At 44.2% G+C, this 22,464-nt stretch overlaps 1 pseudogene across 1 annotated transcript in view; it reads right to left on the reverse strand.

Annotated features, from left to right (window-relative positions):
* LOC308308959 (ankyrin repeat and sterile alpha motif domain-containing protein 1B-like) overlaps nucleotides 1–22,464 on the reverse strand; it is a 376,529-nt pseudogene that overhangs the window by 240,769 nt on the left and 113,296 nt on the right. The window lies entirely within an intron of this gene.

Here is a 22,464-nt window from a genome sequence, read left to right on the forward strand (position 1 = left end):
CAGGAAATAAATTATGACATAATATATCTATCAATGAAAAGCGAAATCTATGTATGCTTGTGTCTGTGTGAGAAGTGTGTTATTTTGTATAATTTGTAAAGTAAGCGTCATTTTTCATGAGGCAATGTCCAGTCCATGATAAACAACTAAACAGCTGTGTCCACTTAAAGGCAACGGCATCACGGCATGCCTCGTCGCGCTCATTACTTTACCTCTGGTCGCGCTGCGCTAAAAAGTGAATCTCTCTCAGCTCCATAGTCCATAATCACATCCACATTGCAAAGTACAGTAGGTAAGTTAAACATCCCACTAAGTTGTGTGTTTGTTTCTCTCTCTCTCTCTCTCGCTCCATTTGTCAGTGTGTCTGTCTGCCTAGATTGTCTGTCTGCATCGACGCATCACCGACTCATAAAAAAAAAAAAAAAAAAATAGACGAACGGACATTCCGTAGGCTAAATCAATGCATTTCTGTGATCCCACAACTAAGAAAACTAATGGGGAATAGCCTACCAGAAAATAATAATAATAATAATAGTTTGGAAGTTGCGGATGAGGATGGATGCAGATCTATAAATTGGATAATATAATTAATGCGGTTGGATAATGGGCGGATAATTAATTTGCGCGGGTGGATTCGGATGACATCAAAAGGCATACCCGAGGGAAGTAGGGGTGCTGGGGGTGCGGCCGCACCCCCTCCCCCACGTCCCACCGCACCCCCCACCGCACCCCCTAAAGGGGGGTTGGGGGAAAAATATTGCCGATCGGCAAGTAGAGGCTCTGACATCAGTGGCGTGAAGTAGGAGCTATTGGCTACTTCTATTTCCAGTACAATTTCAAAATAAACATGTGTTGAATGATCGATTGTATAGACAAAAAAAAAAAGAAAGGCTCTGTTTAGACAGGAAATGGCTTTCAAAGGACTTCCCTTTTAACTTGTCTGAGCGTCTGTCTCTCCGTGCGTAACATATGCGTCATGGACTCGGTGAATTATAACAATACGGGCATAAAAGGAATATACAGAACACCAAGACAACACAACCTAGGCTATGAAGGCATTAAACATCGCCCTCTGCTAGCCCTGGCGTCCTCACTGGTGAGTCCTGGCTATAGACTTGTAATGATGAATGCTATGTTATGCTGCTGTGCTGCCTGGCTAGGCTAATGTTTGGGCTAGCTAGTGGCTACTGGCTAATGGCTATGGTGTACCAGCTGTTTCCTAACACTGGGGTCTGGACCGATGCGGCGGACACGTTGTATGGGTCACAACGCACTGAACGCAGTGCGAAGCAACCCGTTGTGAGCTTGTAGATCTGCTATTTTCACTACTTGTTTGGTACAGGGTAGTAATGTCTCTTGGTTCACGGGCTAAAAAGTTTGGGAACCATCATGCTTGCTGTTGCAGACAGTGGTGTAAAGTAACTAAGTAGATTAACTGAAAAGCTCTGGGAACTGAATGATTTTATGAAACTGGCACATGTTGTCTGTCTGACTGTCTGTTGGTACCAAAAAATCCAGGCTATATCTTGCTGGATGGTGCGTGTGGAGATGTAAGGAAAGCCGTTCCCGATTGTGTTACATTTAGCTCAAAAAGACTGCGGAAACCTGAATAAAACATGATAAAAAACGATACGCAAACGTGCACGCGCGCTGCATGCGCGTGCATGAGGGGCGCTTGACAGCCCCCCCTACTGTAAATTAGTTCCCGCGGCCCTGTCAAAAGGCTATCCGCGCATCACTAGGTTCATTGAATAATTCACCCTTTGTCAAGTCCCACCTATTGTCCCGCCCCTCTTCACACCCATTTGTGTTCGATTCTAATTTCAAACTTGGTTTCAGTAAAATGGAGCTGCTCAGTGGTGGCAGTATAGTGACTCAGTATGTTTGTAAATGTTTTTATTTCTCCAAAGATTACGTTTTAGCAAATTGAACATAAAAAAAGGCGGAACCAGGGCGGGACAAGGCAGATAGAGCCTGCTGGTTGGTCAGTCAGGGACCAACCAGAAGGCTAACAAAGGGTGAACCCAGGGAGGGTTCAGGTGGCATTTTGCTGTGTCACTCTTCATGTTTTTTTTTTTTGCACTGACCAATGGACACTTTTTGTTTGGCTCTGCACTATTGGCTTGTGTTAGTATGAGTATTATTGCTTGTGTTTGACATGCGTGAATCAAAACAGCATCCCGGTTTCGACAATGGAACAAGGGGGGAGCGCTTGTTTTCGGTGGAGATGACGGAGGCACGCCGGCGTTATGTTATAAACACAATCTGATCTAGCAGTCATGACATAGGCTATTTATTATAATCACTAATTCACTATGAAGTGTCTTTAATTATAATTAAAGTAAAAATAGTCAAATAACAAACAAGGACAAATTGTTCTGCCCACAACCTTATCAAACCAAAATGCCTAAACTACTGTAAATGTAGGCCTATTATAACTATGATAATGGTTCTTAATTAGTATAATGGTATAATACTTGACCTTATAAATATAGAATGTTTATGATTATATATGTTATGAAACATCGCATAGTCGAGCGTTACGACGGTCGCATGAGCCGACTCAGCGCCGTTACCGACTTATGTGCCGTTATGGACAGAATAGTAACTCTTCAGCCCCCTGAATTTCGTCACCTACGAGCGGTCCAGGCGAACACAACGGAGCGCTCCCTACCTCCGGTTCAGCCAATCACAAGCTTCCACTGTCGATACCGGGATGCTGTTTTGATACACGCGTTTGACATGGCGCTGAGATACTTGTGTAGCACTGACTAGCATCGACTGTTTGGCACTGCATTGATTAGTTGTGCTTTAAGTATTGCTATTTGTGTTGTGTTGTGACACGTATGAGCGTTGCAGGTAACATGCAGAGGAAAAGCACCAATTATCAACCTCACACGCTAACACTCATCATCTCAACACACCTTTTATCTCCAGCAGCCAGCCGTTGCTTTTAGCCTGTAAGCTTGTTTTAAAAGCAATGGCTGGCAGAGGTCTGCGCTCAGTAGAGCACGCCTTATTGATTTAGTGGGGACGTCGTGTTCACTGGGGTTAATGTGTGGTGGGCTTTAGATGCATGCATTTTAGAATGTGTGCGTTTGGCACATAAACTCTGACACAACGTGGGTCGGCAGGTTTTGCAAGAGAAAACGAGCGTCCAGGTCTAAGAAAACAAGCCCAAAAGAAGAGATTAGGTCAGGGGTCTTCAACAGGGGGTCCGGGACCCCTAGGGGGTCCTCAGAGTTACTACGGGGGGGCCACCAAATCTTTGTGTGATATGATCATGTTTTTTACATTAACCACTTGAACCCTAGCATCCCCATTCTGAGTGGCACATTAGCCAAAAATAGCAGATCTACAAGCTCACAACGCCTCGCAAACGCAAGGCGTTGTGAGTAGGCCTGTGCAAAAAAATAGATTTACTATATTATCGTGATGTTAATGCCGGCAATTCAATTAATAGATTTTCAAAGTTCAGAATCGATTTTCCCGATTTTTTTTTTTTTTTTTAAGGCGAAATTAACTCACTTAGCGCCGAGCGACTTTCAGAGCGACTTCCTAATTAGGGCGTTCAGTGCCGAGCGACTTAGAGCGACTTTTTGACCAAAGCCTGTATACAATAGATCAAAGCCTTCAGCAACGTCTGACATTGTGCTGGGTCAAGCTAATCAAAACAAAGACCCAAATCACCTGTTCAAACACAAGCCGTGCCATCACGTGGCCAAACATCACCAGAGTATAAAAGGGCTGTGGGAAGCTGGCGATTTGAGCGAGTTGGAGATTGCATTTGCAAAGAGACAGAGAGAGAGACACAGTGAGCGACAGTTGAGAGAGTTGAGAGAGGTGAGTGAGATTTAGAGTTGAGTTGGATTGCTAGTTGGTGGGAGAGAGAGGTGAGTTTGATAGTTTGTTTGATAGTTTGTGAGAGAGACTTGAGATATAGTGAGAGAGAGAGAGAGAGAGAGTGAGTTTGAGGAGTGAGTTAGAGGAGAGAGGGAGAGGGAGAGTTGGATTTTCAGATCATACAGTAGGAGTAATAAGGAGTAGTTTTTGCACACAGTAGGAGTATAGGAGTAATAAGGAGTAGTTTTATAGCAGCACACAGTAGGAGAATAGGAGTAGAAGTAGTGGTATTTTCAGTGTTCACAGAGTAGGAGTAATAAGGAGTAGTTTTATAGCAGCACACAGTAGGAGAATAGGAGTAGAAGTAGTGGTATTTTCAGTGTTCACAGAGTAGGAGTAATAAGGAGTAGTTTTATAATCGGCAGCACACAGTAGGAGTAGAAGTAGTGGTATTTTCAGTGTTCACAGAGTAGGAGTAATAAGGAGTAGTTTTATAATCGGCAGCACACAGTAGGAGTATAGGAGTAGAAGTAGTGGTATAAGCAGAGAGTAGAAGTATAGGCGGAGTATATTTACTGGGTAGGTGTATTGTAGGGGTCTTTGCGCAAAGCATCGCCAGCATGCCAAAAGGTACTGACAAAACTCCACGCGGCCGCCGCCGCAGCCGCCGTCCAGCTGCTAGCCGCCCCCCCCGGGTTGAGGTCCCGGATAGCAGCCCGGAGCCCGGTCCACGGCAGCGATCCCTGGACGCGTGGGTTCGTCGCCAACCCCCGGTTGTGCCTTCTGTCCAGGCGGCTCCAGCCGTGCAGCGCCCCGCAGCTGAGACCTCTTCAAGCGAGGAAGAACACCCCCACCCCCTCCCCGCTGCTCCGGCCGCGAAGCGCCCCGCTGAGGTCCATGCCCAGGCTGCTCCAGCAGCCAAGCGCCCCGCGGCTGAGGACGAGCACTCCCTCCCCGGCCCCGCTGAGGTCCAGGTCCAAGGGATCATGGAGGAGACCTTTGCTGAGCGCCCACAGGCAGATGGCGAATCTGAGGAGGAGAATGACATGGAATCTGACGGCGACGATTCACAAGATGACGCCGCTGTCGCTCCAGACACGCCGCTGCTCTGTTCGCCAGGACTTAGACGCAGCCTGAGGGTTACCGTGCACCGGGATATGGCTGAAAGCTCCTGGGAATCTCAGTCAGACGACCAGGTGGAGTTGGAACAAGAATGGCTCCCTATGCGAGAAAGGGATGGTTCCAATAGTGGTAAGAAGCCTTATATTTTTATATTTGTATCTATTTCTCTCTCTGTGTGTGTGATATGCGTTGGGAAACGCAAACACAGTGGGGGATGGGTGTGCGTGAGTGTGTGCGCGCGTGTGTACATACACAGTGCATGGCGACTTTTTTTGTTTTGTTAGTTATAGTTCTAAGTATGGCAACGATCATTTATTTCCATAGTTTATTTCTCTCTGTATGCATGCGATCTGTGCGTTGGCGACTTTTTTGTTTTGTTAGTTAGTGTTCTAAGTATGGCAACAATCATATATTTCCATAGTTTATTCTCTCTGTATGTGATGCGCAATCACGGTTGCCAACTGCATTTTATTTTTATTTGTCTCTCTCACTGTGTTTTGCAAACGAGCTGTGGGAAACGCCATGCGCAAACACGCCCAGGCAGTGGAGGATGGGTGTATTATGTATCTTTGCGACAGTGAGCGGTTGCTGCCGAAAGTCGGGGGGACGAAGATGGCCGTTTCAGGGCGACACGCTGAGAGCTGCTATTGAACCTATATGCGCGCGCGTGTGTGTGTACATGCACAGTGCGTGTGGCGACCTGTTGTGTTAGTGTTTCAAGCAAGGCAACGATCATAAATGTCTATAGTCTATTTCCCTCTGTATGTGACTGGCGCGCAATGAGCGCAGAACACGTTGCCAAAAAACTCCAGGCCTTTCTGCGTTCCTTTGTTGCATAGCTCAGGGTGCGCGCGCGCACGTTGTTCTAGAATAAAATAAAATTTTCATATTGTCTTGGCAAATCAGGAGCGTGTACAGCACGGGGCAAACAGAGCTATGTCGCATTGTGTCATTTGTATGGGACGGGTACAAAGCTTTTGGAACTAATAGCAGCATTTTCTTTTATCTCTAGAGTGAGAGAGAGGAGAGCGCCGCTGTGTGGGCATACACGCATGTTGCAGCAGGTTTTTGTACTAATGCTGTTCTTTCACTGTGATCTTTCTAGACACGGAGTGTGAGGAAGCTGTATTCCCAGATCTATCTGCTTCTGACAGCGCTCCTTCACTGCATGGCTTTAGTCAAGGTACAGCTATTTTTCTTACAGATTTTCTACATTTGTGTTCAATGCTTTTATATCAATCTAAAAATCAAAACATCAACATGGCAACTGTAAAAGACTTCATTCATTCTAAGTGTCAAAATGCAAATAACTATAACTATATAAACTGTGAAAGTCTTCTTTCATTCATTCTAAGTGTGAAAGTCTTCTTTCATTCATTCTAAGTGTCAAAATGCATGGCCTAGAAACACGATGGGAATGTAAATAATGAATTGTGGGCTCGCCTATAAGGCGAGCACACTTTAGATATTGTCATTATTTATCTATCAGTCAGTCAGACAGACAGACAGACAGACAGACAGTAGACGGGAACTTCGGTTCCTTTCTACTCCTACATACTTAGCTAACACGCCTATGCACAAAATCTAGTTGATTTTGTGCTTATGTTTACCTTTACCATAACTATAACTAGTCTGTTTTTTTATATTGCGTTTTCAGCTTCTCAGCCAGTGGGTTCTCAGCCAGAGGAACTACCAAGCTCTTCTGGACATGTTGGCCGTGGAAAGCGAGGTAAGGACAGTTTCTCATCACGCACGCATGCACACACGCACGCACGCACACTCATGCATGCATGCACGCACACACTTTATGTATAGTATTTTATGGCAATTAGACACACGCACACGCATGCACGCACACACGCACACACTGTACAGTATGTTATGGTAATTATTTATGGGCACACGCACGCATGCACGCACGCACGCACTGCATATGTATGTTATGGTAATAATTATTACTTGTATTTATATTTCTATAATTTACAGGTCGCCCACAGAAGGAAAAGGCCGTTCCTTCTCCGTGGTTTGACCTCGATGACCCAGATGAGCCATGGCAGCCAGAGAACATCCCTTTCACTGCCGTGCCTGGACCAAAGAACGCTGCTGCTGAACTCCAGTCGGAGGACCCACTGGACTTCCTGGAGTTGGTCCTCACTGACGAGCTGCTGGAGATGATCGTAGAGGAGACCAACCGGTATGCTCTCCAGGTCATCCCCACTGTCCAGAACACCAAGGCGGCCCGAGTCAATGACTGGTATCCGGTGGATCTTGAGGAGCTGAAGACCTTCTTTGGGCTAGTTTTCCTGTCTGGCGTCATCCACAAGCCGGAGATTGACATGAACTGGAGCACAGACGAGGTGTACGAGACGCCCTACTTCGGCAAATGCATGTCCCGGAACAGGTTCCAGATCATCCTGAGATTCCTGCACTGCGCTGACAACCAAACTGCGGACCAGACCGACAGGATGTATAAGGTCCGACCGGTCTTAGATTACCTGATCGCGAAATTCCAGGAGCTGTACCAGCCAGATGAGCAGATCTCCATTGATGAGGGGACCCTTATGTGGCGTGGGCGACTGAGCTTCAAGGTGTACAATCCGCAGAAGCCAATCCGCTACGGCATCAAGTCCTACATCCTGGCGGAGTCGAAGACGGGGTACTGTTACAACCTGAGGGCTTACTGTGGGGACCACAGCACCTTGGCTGACACCGTCTTGGGCCTGCTGGGTGACCTTGAAGGTCAAGGCTACAAATTGTTCATGGATAACTTCTATCAGAGGCAAGGACAAAGTTTCTCATCACGCACGCACGCACGCACGCACGCACACGCATGCATGCATGGCATTACACGCACTGTATATGTACAGTATGTTATGGTAATTATTTATAGTTGCATGCACGCACGCACACACTGTATAATTATGTACAGTATGTTATGGTAATTATTTATAGACACGCGCACACGCATGCACGCACACACACGCATGCACGCACATACGCACACTGTATATGTATGGTAATTATTTATATTTCTATAAATTACAGTACAAAGCTCTGTGAGCAGCTGGTGGTGGAGAAGAGAACGCACGCGTGTGGCACGCTCCGGAGGGGCAGAGGAGCACCCCGCGTCATCAACGAGGCCACCAATCTGGACCTGCGCGGTGGGGAGGACCGCATCTCAAAGCACAACACGAAGGTTGCAACACTGGCCTGGAAGGACACCAATATTGTCAGAATGGTGACTACATTCCACCAGGACGTGATGGGGGAGGTCCAGGTGTGGTCCAGGAAGGAGAAGAAGAGGGTGCCAAAACCCAAGCCTGTCTGTGTCCTGGACTACAACAAACACATGAATGGTGTAGACAGGTACTGTACTGCTCTCTTTTTTTCTTTCTTTTACTCTTATCTATCTTTTTTCTTACTTCTCTGTAACTTTGTAAATACTGTATACTGCTATGCTACAAGTGGACAACTGAATTTCTCCCTTGAGATAATAAATGTATTTATCTATCTATCTATCTATCTATCTATCTATCTATCTATCTATCTATCTATCAGAATGGACCAGTCGCTGAGCTACTACCAGATAACCCGCAAGACCTACCGGTGGCACAAAAAGTTCACCCTGTACCTGCTCCAGATCGGCATGCTGAATGCCTTCATCCTGTACAAGGCCAGAAATCCAGCGGGACCATGCAAGTCCTTGTTTCTGTTCATGGACCGGGCTATCAAAGGCTGGGCTCGCCCGGTACGCAGAGCCATCCCTGCACGCTTTGCCTTGGAGGCACCACCAGCCGTCCACCATGTCCCTGTCCACCACCCCCCCATTGCAGGGGGGGGGGCGAGGGAGCACGCAGCCAGGCGCTGCAGGATGTGCATTGAAGGGAAGAACGACGAGGGGGTGAAGAGGAGGAAGAATTCTGTCTTCTGGTGTGCTGCTTGTCAGGTCACACTGTGCAGGGGGGTGTGCTTCAGAAGGTACCACAGCGAGAACAACATTTCTCTTGACTAAAGCGTGACATTTTTATTTTATTTGTATTTTTATTTTATTTCGTTTGAAAAACAAAAAAAAAAAAAAAAAAAAACAAAAACAAAAAACACAAGTGACATTTTTATTTTATTTCAAACCCTAAGCGAATGTGAGAACTGAACTTTTTTTGTGATTTACTTGAACCACTACTGAAAGGGTGGGAAATGTTCCTTTTGTCATTTATTTGAACCACTACTGAAAGGGCGGAATGTTCCTTTTGTCATGTACTTGAACCACTACTGAAAGGACGTGAAATGTTCCTTTTGCCATTACTCAAACCACTACAGGGGTGGTGAAATGTGCCTTTATTGCCATGTGAGCTGTTTCAGGTTTCACACAGGACCGATGGGGGTGACCATTTTGTTGAAAAAATACTTGAAAACCAGTACAGAGGGGGTGAAATGTGCCTTTATTGCCATGTGAGCTGTTTCAGGTTTCATACAGGACAGATGGGGGTGACACTATTGTCATTTTGTTGAAAAAACACTTGAAAACCACTACAGAGGGGGTGAAATGTTCCTTTATTCAATGTGCCCATTGTCATTTGAATGCACTTTACTTGAATCACTTTATTTTTTACATTTATTCTACTAACCACTACAGAGGTGGTGAAATGTTCCTTTATTCCTGTCATTTACTAGAATCACTACTGAGAGGATGAGTTTTTGTCATTTCAAAAAGCACTATTGAGACTGAACTGAATGCACTTGAATCACTTTATTTTTTACTTTATTATTTTATAATTTTTCCCATTTGTTTGAAAACAAATGCTGTAAATATATTCTGCATTACTGAAGGCAAAAATAAAAGGCAGAAAAGAGTTCTGATTGAGAGCCTACTTTACTAAAGCATTTATTCAGTTTGTTCCTAGAGGTGTTTTGGCCAATGAAAAGGCATTTTCTAAACAACCGAACATGTTAGAAACTTCTGGTTTGGAGTGCTGGAAAGAGGGTGAATTTATCTTTCTAACAAGGTATAGTTCACATAGTATTCATAGCTATTTCATCATTTTTTCTTTCCCCCCAAAAAGAAAATCTCTTTGCAGAAGTCTGTTTTTTTTCATACCATGCCATATACCTTTAGACCTTACGAGATAAGCGAACACTTTTGAAACTTGTGGTTTAGAGCACTGGAAAGTGCACGAGTAGGCCTTTCCAGGAAGGTATAGTTTGTAATAGAAATCTTTGTTTATTCATCATTTATTCCATTTTCAAAACTAAAACATGCTTTATCTCAAAATGTCTTCTCAAAAGCCAGTCTTTGGGCCATACCATGCCCTATTTCTTTCCACTTTACGAGATCAGAGAACATGTTTGAAACATAATGGTTTAGAGCGCTGGAAAGAGCGCGAGTAGGCCTTTCAATCGCCTATATGTTTTGTTATTTTATCCATCAGCATCAATGCGCAATTGTCCCTCCAAGATGAGCGAAATCATCAGAAATCCTGGCATTTCTAGTGCACATCTGAAATTTAAATTGGCAGTAAATGAGTTAACCTGAAGGTGAAATAACCACTTTCAGTCAGAGTAAGTACAGGTCCTAAAGGAACAGTTTTAGGTCATGAGGATGTCATGTTATTTTTTATGACTGTTGTGTTCTGTGTTTTCTGGCATCTTGACCAGGAACATGTTGTTGTAATGTTGTACCACTGGCACTTTGGCTGAAATAAATGTCAGAAAGATTGACTGACTTTATTTGGCTGCATTGATTTGAAGTATATGATTCAACTTTTAATGTTTTATATTGTTCAGAATTGTTTTTAAATGTTTAAATATAAAAAAGCTGGAATTTTTGGGGAAAAATCGCAATAATCGTGATTCGAATCACAAATCGCAGGAAAACGCAATAATCGTGATATAATCGAATCGTCACCCTATGAATCGAAATCGAATCGAATCGGGAGGTAAGTGAATCGTCACAGGCCTAGTTGTGAGCTTGTAGATCGGCTATTTCTGTCAAAGAAATTTGGTGTAGAGGGGAAAGAAGAGCAGTAGAAGTAGAAGTATTGACGGTTCAAGTGGTTAAATGTCTGAAAATACACATTAATCCAACATACACTGATATGATGACAGTGCTGTCTAAGAAATCTATGAACAATTTTAATTTGCAACACAATTGTATACAATATTTAGGGGGTCCCTGCTTCATTTCTTTCTCAGCTAAGGGGTCCTTGGCCTGAAAACGTTGAGGACCCCAGGATTAGGTAGTATAATCTCACACACACACACACACACACACACACACACACACACACACACACACACACACACACACACACACACACACACACACACACACACACACACACACACACACACACACACACAGGAGGTTCCCAGTTCCTGTTCTTTTTTCACATTAACATCACCATTAAATCCTATTGTTTAGTATTACAATGCCATTGGCCACGATATTTGCATATAAACCATAACCATTTATGCAATGATATTGCATTGACCCCCCAGAGCAGAGCATAAGTTACAGATGTACATAAAACATGAACTTCCAATTACATCATAAATTACAGCACATAGAATAACCATAGTACAATCAACATGTCATCATACCACAATCATGGAATAACCATGGTACAATCCACATGTTATCCTATCACAGTGCATCCATTACAACTGAAGCTAAATGCCACAGGGAGGTAGGGCTGTAATCTAGCCCTGTTTTAGGGATTCGAACTTCGGGGGGATTTTCCGAACGGACCATCGAACCTTCGATGGTTCGTTCGATTGAATAAAAACCGAACAATCGGACCATCGAACGTACTGTACCTTTAACCAGCTAAAACAGTGTAGGAAATGCGCTGTTTTATCCGTTGAAACCGCGTGGATGCGTGGCCGCAATAACACCTAGGCTAAGGCCCCTTTACACTGGGCCGAGCCTGGGGCCGATTCCCCGGGGCCGATTGTCGGGATGATCCCCCGGGAAAATCGTTCGGTCGGCCCCGGACTCGGTCTTGGGTTTGTACGGTACCCCGACACGATCGGATTATGTTAATGGGATTTTTATGGCCTCGGGACTCGTCGGAAGCTCTCCCGAGAATATCAAAAAAGCTTGATATTCTCGGGTCATCGGGTAGGAATCCTTTACAATTATTGTCGTCTGAATGAGCACACGGGATTGCTTCAGATTATATGAAGCCATCTCCTCCTCCTTTTTTTTAGGCTGCGCAGAGTGTAGGCTATTCTGTCACCTCACAATAGAATAGCCTACACTTGTATTATTATTATTATCCTACTTACTTTTTACTTTAGCCTACTTTCTCCCTAAAATGTTGTAATCACTTGTTCAAAAACGTTATAGCCTATAGCGTTCTTTTTTTTTTCTTTTTTTCTTCTGCACAGTCATTTGGCGACAAGGCAGTGTAGGCCTATTCTATCACCTCATGAAAGCCTTTCCCCATATATATATAATATATTTTTTATATTTATAAAAGATAATAATATATTGGGCTATCATCATCCTTTTTGGACAGTTGGTTGAAGGCTTGGATGAGGCAATGGATTTTATTAAATCAATGATATTGGAGATGCGACACTCTCAGCCGTGTCTTGGATGCGCATCACATTGCACACTGCGAAAGTTTGGGTACAAACATTCCAGAAGAGTGGAAGTGATGGAGACTGTAATATTTTAAAATATGTATAGTGAATGAAATCATACTGGACGACTGCATTATTATGCCCTTCTTAACTATGCGTAAAACAATTTACACCTACCAGAGGAGCGAGACGCGTGCTGGGATCCTTTCCACTTTATCACAGATGCAATATCTGTTCTTATTTTTATAGTTAACTTAATATCTAGTAGTCATGCAGAGCCAGATGTCTCGCTTGCCAAAAAATAACTGAATAGCCTATATAATTATAATATCTATAAAGTGAGACATACAACACAAGATCAAAATGTCGTGAGCTTGTAGCGCTAATATTTCAACACGCATGATTATGAAACCAAATGGAGCCATAGGCCTACAGCGGTTTCATTTTACGCCCTCAAGAAGATAAATAGGGTCCATTTGGTTACCATCTCCATAAGCTGGGGAATGTGTGGAAAGGGAGAGGACGCGTTGTTCGCTTCACGCTGTTGGTTACAACAATATATTCATTATTTATTTATTATTATCTAATAGGTCTATGTGACTGGCATCACATTGACTCATCCTTCAACAAGCGTATGAAAAATAGCCGATCTGCAAGCTCACAACGGAGGAGAGGGAGAGAGCTATAGGAGGAGAAATCACAATAATACATCCCGGGTTAATTTGCGTGTTTCTTCCCCTTTTAATTAATTGTATTATGTAATCACGATGTAGCGCACAACATCGTTCAAGTTCAAACTCTCTCATGCTCACAAGACGCTCAGACAACATGTCGCTTTGATGTCATTGATCAGATACACACCTGAAAGTATTCACGCTATGATGAACAGTTAATTTGAGCAGTGATGGTAAAAGTACTCCCATTCTTTACTTAAGTAAAAGTATCAATACTGCATTATTAGCTACAAATATGTCACAGACAGAGAGAGAGAGAGAGAGAGAGAGAGAGAGAGACTCTTTATTATATATATATAACGGCGAATATATCGCCGTTTTAATATTAAAGCACCATGCGTGCCTTAACTCATTCTCTGCCAAGTTCAACTTGCCTGTGCAATAGAACTGCCAAGGATTTCTGACGATTTCACTCATCTTGGAGGGACAATTGCGCATTGATGTTGAGGCATAAAATAACAAAACAAAGGCCTATTGGAAAGGCCTATTCGTGTGCTTTCCAGTGGTCCAAACCATACGTTTCAAACATGTTCGCTTATCTCAGAAAGTGGAAAAGTAAGGGCATGGTATGGGGTCTTCACAGGCTGCTGAGAAGACATTTTGAGTAAAAGCATGTTTTAGTTTTGAAAATGGAATAACTTATGAATAAAATATGATTGCTATTATAAACTATACCTTGCTGGAAAGGCAAATTCGTGCTCTTTCCAACGCTCTAAACCATACGTTTCAAACATGTTTGCTGATCTCGTAAGGTGGAAAAGTATAGGGTATGGTATGGCGAAAAAACGGCTTCTGAGAAGAGTTTTTTTTTTGGGGGGAAAATTGAATAAATATGAAGGAGCTATGAATACTATATAAACTATACCTCTCTGGAAAGATGAAGTCGCCTTCTTTCCAGTGCTCCCATCCAGATGTTTCAAACATGTTCTGTTGTTTAGAAAATTGGCCATGTATCACCCAAAACACCTCTAGGAACAAACTGAATACATGTTTTAGTAAAGTAGACTCTCGATCAGAACTCCTTTCTGCCTTTTATTTTTGGCTTCAGTGATGCAGAAGATATTTACAGTGTTTTCAAACAAAAGGGAAAAATAACAATGAATAAAAAATAAAGTGATTTTACAGACTTCAAGTGCATTCACAGTTCTCAATAGTGCTTTTTGAAATTACAAAAACAAGTGTTCTCATTCTCTCAGTAGTGGTTCAAGTAAATGACAATGAATAAAGGAACATTTCAACCCCCCCCCTCTGTAGTGGTTTTCAAGTAAACTACAAAATATGAACATTCCACGCCTTTTCAGTAGTGGTTCAAGTAAATGGCAATGACAAAAGGAACATTTCCCACCCTTTCAGTAGTGCTTCAAGTAAATGACAAAGAATAAAAAGTTCAGTTCTCACGTTCGCTGAGGGTTTCAAATGAAATAAAATAAAAATGTCAGGAACAGAAGAGCTGGGCAGTGAATCCACTGGCTCAGAAGCTGAAAAACACAATATAAAAAATAGGCTAGTTATAGTTTTTGCAAGGTAATATTGTGCACAAAATCAGTAGGCCTACATTGTTTCCATCCCCATCATGTCTCAATGTATGCATTTTGACACTTAGAATGAATGAAGACTTTTACAGTTGCTATGTGGATGTTTGGATTTTTAGATGGATAAAAGCATTGAACACAGATACAATAAATGTAGGCCATCTGTAACAAAAATAACCGTACCTTGACTAAAGCCAACCAATGATTCGCTGTCACCTGCAGATGGACCTGGCTCCTCACACTCAAGTGTCTAGATTGATCACAAAGAAACAAAGCACACAGATTTAGTACAAAACTAAACTGCAACATGCGTGCACACCCACACAGTGGCGCTCTCGCTCAATCTCTCTCTAGAGAAAGATCCACAATACATGTGGGCATACATTGTATATACTGTTTGTTCAGACTTACTGTTTTCTTTTTTGTTTTTCTTTACATATCTACTGCATAGTACTGTGTTCTATTTGTCTGTCATTCAATGTTATATGAGATACTTCAATGGTTTCCAGTGGAAATAAGCTTAGTCTTTTCATGGATAACCTTTTAGTAGACCTTGTACCAGTGAACTGTACCGTCATGAAACTGTACCTTTTCCTATGCAAACTTCTAATAAAGTCTTCAATCAATCAATACATGAGGAAAAACAATGCTGCCATTCGTTCCAAAAGCCATGTAACTATACAAATGCCACAATGTTTGGGCTCATTGCGCGCAGATCAGAGTGGGTATGGCAGGGGTATGCAGCTGCCATACCTTGGCTACAGAGGTAAATAATAAAAATGTAGGCTCTACTTTTCATCGTGCCTGTTGCTAAGGTATGGCAACATGACTGGTGTCTTGCACGCGTGCCCTGCACGCGCGCGTGCAAGACACCAGTCATGTTGCCATACTTTAGCTTGTTCTGAACTGACGCCACTGGGAGAGATGCACTCACTCCGTATGCAGAACACAGCGATCACATACAGTACAGAGAGAGAGAGAGAGACTGAAACACGATACAAATGCTGTTCCCCCCTTCTGATTTACCAAAGTCATGATTTACACAAAATGAACATTTGTATTTTATTCTAGAGCAACGAGCGCGCGCGCACACGCAACCTCAACTAGGCAACACAACGAGGAGCACAGATCCGTTGGGAAAGGCCTGGCGTTGTTTGCCAACGTGTTTGGGCTCATTGCGCGCAGATCAGAGTGGGTATGGCAGGGGTATGCAGCTGCCCGATCACATACAGTACAGAGAGAGAGAGAGACTCAAACACGATACAAATACAAATAAAATGCTTCGTACCACTGGTGTTGGCAGCATCCCTACGGCTCCATGTCGCCGTGGTCCGTCTCTTCCGAGTCGTAGGAACTTTCAGCCAGATCCCTGAACGCAGTGACTCTCAGGCTGCGTCTAAGACCTGGAGTCGCTGCCATCGGTCTCCACTCTCCACTGCAGCAGCCGCGGGTGCCACAGGGCGCTGGCTTCTTCTTGGGCGCTGCGCTTCTGGAGCCGCCTGGACAGCAGGGTCGGCGACGCGTCGATCAGTTGTGTGAACATAATCGGCACCCGATTGTGCATTGAAGATGGAAGGTTTAGGAGGATTGTTCAAGTGAGCTGAATCAAACTCGTTCACGCCATGGCCAGAGCCCTAGAGTTGCGTCACTCCCGTTCACTTCATGGGGCCAGGTCTTCTACGCACACATCTATTGGCGTATAGTGACAAACGGCGAACCGGAAGTTTACAAAATGCATTGAAGTCTATGAGGTGTAAAGTGACAATGAACCACGTGACCAGCGCTGTTTCTGACCCCGCGGTGACACCACTCTCTGATTATACTGCTCTGGCCATGGCCAAGCATGCCTGCAGGGAGAAAAAAAAGAGGAGAAACCGATCGCTAACGGTCTGTTTGAGCGACCGTCATGTTTCAGGGTTTATGGATTATAAACTATCAGGTAAGGCTATGTTTTACAACCATTTATACAGCGATCTGTCTGTGTTGTTGTTGTTGTTGTTACTTTTGGCACTGAATTGAAATGATGTTGTACTGTCTGAAACAGAAAGCGGACTGGTATCTGCTTGCTGGATTGCTATAGTGTGTGTGTGTGTGTGTGTGTGTGTGTGTGTGTGGGGACATCACGATAGTTTTTCACTTCGACGTGCTGTGTTAGTTGTGTGAACATATCGGCAATGTTTTACAACCATTTATACAGCGATCTGTCTGTGTGTTGTTGTTACTTTTTTTTTGTCTGAGAAGGGTAGAGAGAGGTTTTGAATGTTGTACTGAAACAGACAGCGGACCACCCAGCTGATTGGCTGGCACACACACACACACACACACACACACACACACACACACACACACACACACACACACACACACACACACACACACACACACACACACTAGCACGCCCACACACAAGCCACGGCTTTCTGGTTACCCGTCTCGCTCTCATTGTATAATTGGTTTCAGGTTTCTGAGAAGAGGTTTTTCTTTTTGGACAATTTAATGATGTTTAATTTCATGTGAGGCTGTGCACTTTTGTTTAATGTTGTAAAAAACACTGTCAGACTTTGAGGAAGTGTATCATATGTTGTGAGAGGCTGGATAAGGCTGAGATCTTTTGTGTACAGTATGTACAGTAAAAGACGTCCAGAAGACGTCTGGCACCGACATCCCCAGGGGAAAAGACGTTCTGAGGACGTTTAGCAGGGAGTGAGTTAAGAGGCTGCGCAAAAAAAGCGAAGGAAAAAAAAGCAAAGGGGCAAATACACGTTATACACAGTAGTCTATTATGTAGGCTGGGAACGTGAGTTAATCAGTGAGAATGCTTTCGTCCAGTCTCCTATATAGCAAGCATGATGCTTTCATACCATTTTTGAGCGGTGGTCACAACGCTCCTATACGTGGCCGTGTGTGTGGGTCTGTCTGTCTGTTTGTCTGTTTGTCTGTTTGTCTGTCTGTCTGTCTGTCTCCGGGTATGTAGCCTGCCCTGCAGTAACCTTTTCTGACCACACATGTTAAGGGAGGGGCGCTGTTGTTCAGGATAGGCCAGGCATAGGCCAGGCACACTCACACACAAACACACACAGGGGGCACACACACACACACACACACACACACACACACACAGGGGGCACACACACACACACACACACACACACACACACACACACACACACACACACACACACACACACACACACACACACACACACACACACACACACACACAAGTGTGATTTTTTTTTGACTGATTGACAGGCGAGGAGGTGTATACTGTACACTTTATCGTGCACATATATCCATTCTCAGAACAACAAATGCATTCCCCTTGTTTTCACCTAAAAACCGGATTAATTCTTCAAAATGTGGACTACATCACATCACAGATGCAGCGCACTCAAGGTAATTAACTGTCAAACCAAACCTTGCCGTTGTGACGCTGTAAAAGATGATTTGACAGCCAACTCCAAGCCAAATATATTATTAGCCTATCTTATATAAATATAATAAAGATATTATATAGGCCTATCCCCAACTCTTGATTTTATTCCTCTTGAGGAATAAAAAGATTCCATCCGAGATCGCCAAGAGGCTAGAATCGCTAGACGTCGGTCTCGTGTGTAATGGTCTCAGATATTTCACTTGGCACAGCGGGATATACCGGGCCCGAATTCAAGACGTCGTTTGAAATGATCACCGATCAACCCCCCGGGCACGAGATCTGATCTGATGCAATATCTGCCCAGTGTGCGAGGCCTCTAACACTTGGAAAATCCAACCCAATCGGAGAAAATGTTGCACAGTTTGTTGACGAACAGGCTCAATGTATAGCGGAGTTGCACGGATGATGATTAGACTTGGTGATTGCGTCGGAGCGTGTCGCGTTCAGGCTGAACTGGTCTCAATGTAACAACCCCAGAAATCGCATTATAGATCCTTCAGGGGGTTGCAATGAAATCCATCTTTGCTCATGCTTAGGAGAAAGGCTGTTTAATCTTTGGGTGCATGGATGGGTGTTGGCTGTTCAGAGCACACACACGTCTGTCTCTGCCCGGCTCAGCTGCTCTCACTCTACTGTCATCAAGTGTGTGTCAGCGAGGCTGGTTCGCTGCCCCAAACAGGAGCGGAATTGGAGCGGAGGACGGTCCTTGATCGCTCCAAGCTGTTCTGGTGCATTTTATAACTACTATAACGGTCACCATTAACTGTTAGTGTTTACCGGTAGGCCTAACTTATTTCGTATTTGGCTATCTCTACTACTGTGATATTCTGAATAAGCCTATCACATTCTGATAATTATTTTTCGTGTAAAAAAAAGAAGAAAAAAAAAGAAAAAAATCTGAACCCATTCATTTCGAACTTCGATTGCCAACGTAACGAACGAACGTTCGAATCCCCGAAGGTTCGCTTGCAGCCCAACAGGGAGGAGGCCGGGGAGGTGGAGGATTTTTCTATCACACAACCTGCTTTGACAGCTGAACATGTAGAATGAGCAGTGAGCAGAGGCTGCTTATAAGGACTACACTGAGCAATGAGGGCGTGTGTGAAGTACTGTAGCTTGTAGCGAATGAGAATGAACGTGGGCGTATGAATTAATTAGCTGTTGGCGAATGAAGAGGGGGGGTTCGGGGTATATCTAGATTCTAACTTCCGTGTCCAAATAAACTACGCTGCGCTAGATTTAGCACACATGCATATGATGCTAATGTCTCTAAAATAAAATGTCCACACCTGCACCTGCTTGTAGATCTCCCTCTACTGTACATCCTATCTCTTTGCCAAAAGAAATAGTCTATTAATTCACAAAGTAATAGAATGTGAATCAAAGTACAAGAATGGCAATAACTAAGGAGGAAATCAAAAAAGGGAACCAATATGTGGGGAGATGTCATACCGGTAGGTGTTTGCACCACCGGGGGCAGATAAGGGGAGCCAGGAAGGGTTGTTGCTTCATTTCCTTTTTTGGACGACACCACAGGAACAGGGACGTGCAGAGAATGTTAAGAGAGGCAGGGGCTGACATTTCTAAAAGGGACTTTTGGTGGAAATATCAAAAAACAGCAGACCTCCAAGCTCCCAACGCGGGTCGGCTATTCTCGGTGCTTGATACCACACAGAACTAAACAAGTCAAGAACACAATCAAGTCAATGCTGGAGATTTGGTGTACGGTATGGATTTCTACATACTAAAGCCCTTTGCACACAGGACAGTTGCGTTTTTTTTGTTTGCTGCATGAATAAAACGCATTGGATTCGGTGTGCAATGCTGTGCGGAATCGGCGCTGCGGATCCCAAAAGGAGTCATAAAAGGAGCGATGTCGCATGCGTTTTTTTTACCGCATGCGACAAGACGCACAAATCGAACTGGGTTCGATCGAGAAAAAAACGCACGGCCGCAGCCACTCGTCACACGGCTAATTCGGATCCGGTGTGCATGTGGTCGTAGAGAATCATTGTTTTCTTTTAAAAAAATGAAATTGTCCGTTTTATCCATGCGGATAAACGCGCCTGTGTGCAAAGGGCTTAACTCATTTAGTGCCCCTGAAATTAACGGATTATAAAGTCCACAATGCCACCTTCAGGCTGGTATCACCGCCGTTATCTTATTTTGAAGGCCAGAAGTCCACAGCGCAATCACTTCCGGTCTGACGTCATCGGATCGTGCGCCGGAACCGGTCCGTGTCCACGTGGAGTTGTGTAATGGCCGACCGGGAGCTTTTATAACTGTGTAACATAAGCGAGCATCTGCCTCCATCCTAGCTTCTAAAGTGTAGTTTTGAGATAATGGACATTAAAGATGAGATGAGAAGACCTCAATGTTATGGATGGGACTATTTTGTGCTCGTGGAGCCGTGATGATGCGAAATCAGCGACGGATTTCGTCTCCGGACCGCCGGCCATTCTTCTCGGTAATGTACTCACTCACTCACTCACTCACTCACACACTCACACACACACACACACACACACACACACACACAGACTGTACATGATACACACACGTACAGTACATATGCACGTGCACACACACACGCACACACTCCAAGCTAGCCTTTCCAGAAGTTCATATTGAATTCAGCTCCTCCCTCCCTCGAGACGTCGCATCTCCCATGATGCCTCTGGGCATAAAGTGCGTAATGCATAATGGAGTGTGTGCGTGTGTGTGTGTGTGTGTGTGTGTGTGTGTGTGTGTGTGTGTGTGTGTGTGTGTGTGTGTGTGTGTGTGTGTGTGTGTGTGTGTGAGAGAGAGAGAGAGAGAGAGAGAGAGAGAGAGATAGAGAGTAGGTGAGATGAGTCCAATGTCAGACAGAATTACAGTGCAAAGAGCAGTGAAATACTCAGTAGACCAATTACATTCCTGCAGAACTAGAGAGAATATCTCTCTCTCTCTACGGTGTCTCTGTTAGCCTGAAGCCACCAACTCTCTCTCTCTCTCTCTCTCCCTCTCCCTCTCTCTCTCTCTCCCTCTCTCTCTCTCTCTCTCTCTCTCTCTCTCTCTCTCTCTCGCTCCCCTTCAGGGACGTGCAGAGAATGTTAGAGAGGCAGGGGCTGACATTTCTAAAAGGGCCTTTTGGTGGAAATATCGAAAAACAGCAGACCTCCACCGCGTTGTGAGCTTGGGGGGCCGGCTTCGAGGTCGGCTATTTTCGGTGCGTGCTACCACACTGAACTATAAGCATACTGGAGATGTGGTGTAACGGCATGGTTTTCTACACAGAGAGGGCAATTCTTTCAACATAAGACGCCGTATTCAAGTTCAGGAGAGTTTTGAACGCATTCCTTCAGGTATGGCTTGGAAAGAGGGGGCATTTGCGTTTCTTTCGCCACAGTAAAAACTGCATTCATGGTCGCATGGTCTGGAGAGGACACCTTTTACAGACCGATAAAAGGGCAGGGGCTCAAGCCCCCTTGGATGTCTATGTGTGCACGTGCCTGCCCTCGCCCTCTCTCTCTCTCTGTCTTTGAAGGTGCAGCTCTTGGGTTATGAAAGCGGCCTGCGTTTGTTCCTTCTTTGATTCACCGCTAATTCCGCCTCCCTGCTCGAGGAGTGCGGAGGACTGTCCCGAGAATTAATTAACTCTCAAATACCTGGAACGCGCCCGAGTCACGTTAGATTTTAACCACTTTAACCATTGTTTTATGCTTTAACTATTGAAAAATAGCAGATATACAAGCTCACAGCGCGGCTGTGAGCTTGTAGATCTGCTATTTTTGACAATTAATTGGCTTAAAACAGTGGTAAATCAGTCAACAACCTTGAGTTGGCTCATGGACCCCGCCCACTGAAACAATCAATGATGTTTTTTTCATTTTGTGTTTTCATTTATATGGTAAAAGTGGTAGAAAAGCAATTTATCATTCGAGGTCGTGGGTTGTGCCAGGGTTGTGCCAGGGTTGTGCCACGAGGCAAAGCCTCGTGGCACAAATCAGCCAACAACCCACTCCCTCTCTCATGGTAAATAGCTTATTTGCATTAAGACAACCCAGGTACAATATCAAAAAGAATACTAGCTGGGCACTTCATAAATGACTACCCAAATACAATAAGGTAGCACTCGACTGGTCTGCACGTTCGTAAAAAAAAAAAGAAAAAAAAAGAACTGTGACTCTGAGGATGCCATAAAGAACGTGCACACCAGTCGAGTGCTCCATTA

This window comes from Nannobrachium achirus (genome assembly GCF_963921795.1).
Source record: "Nannobrachium achirus genome assembly, chromosome: 23".
Taxonomy (NCBI): Eukaryota; Metazoa; Chordata; class Actinopteri; order Myctophiformes; family Myctophidae; genus Nannobrachium; species Nannobrachium achirus.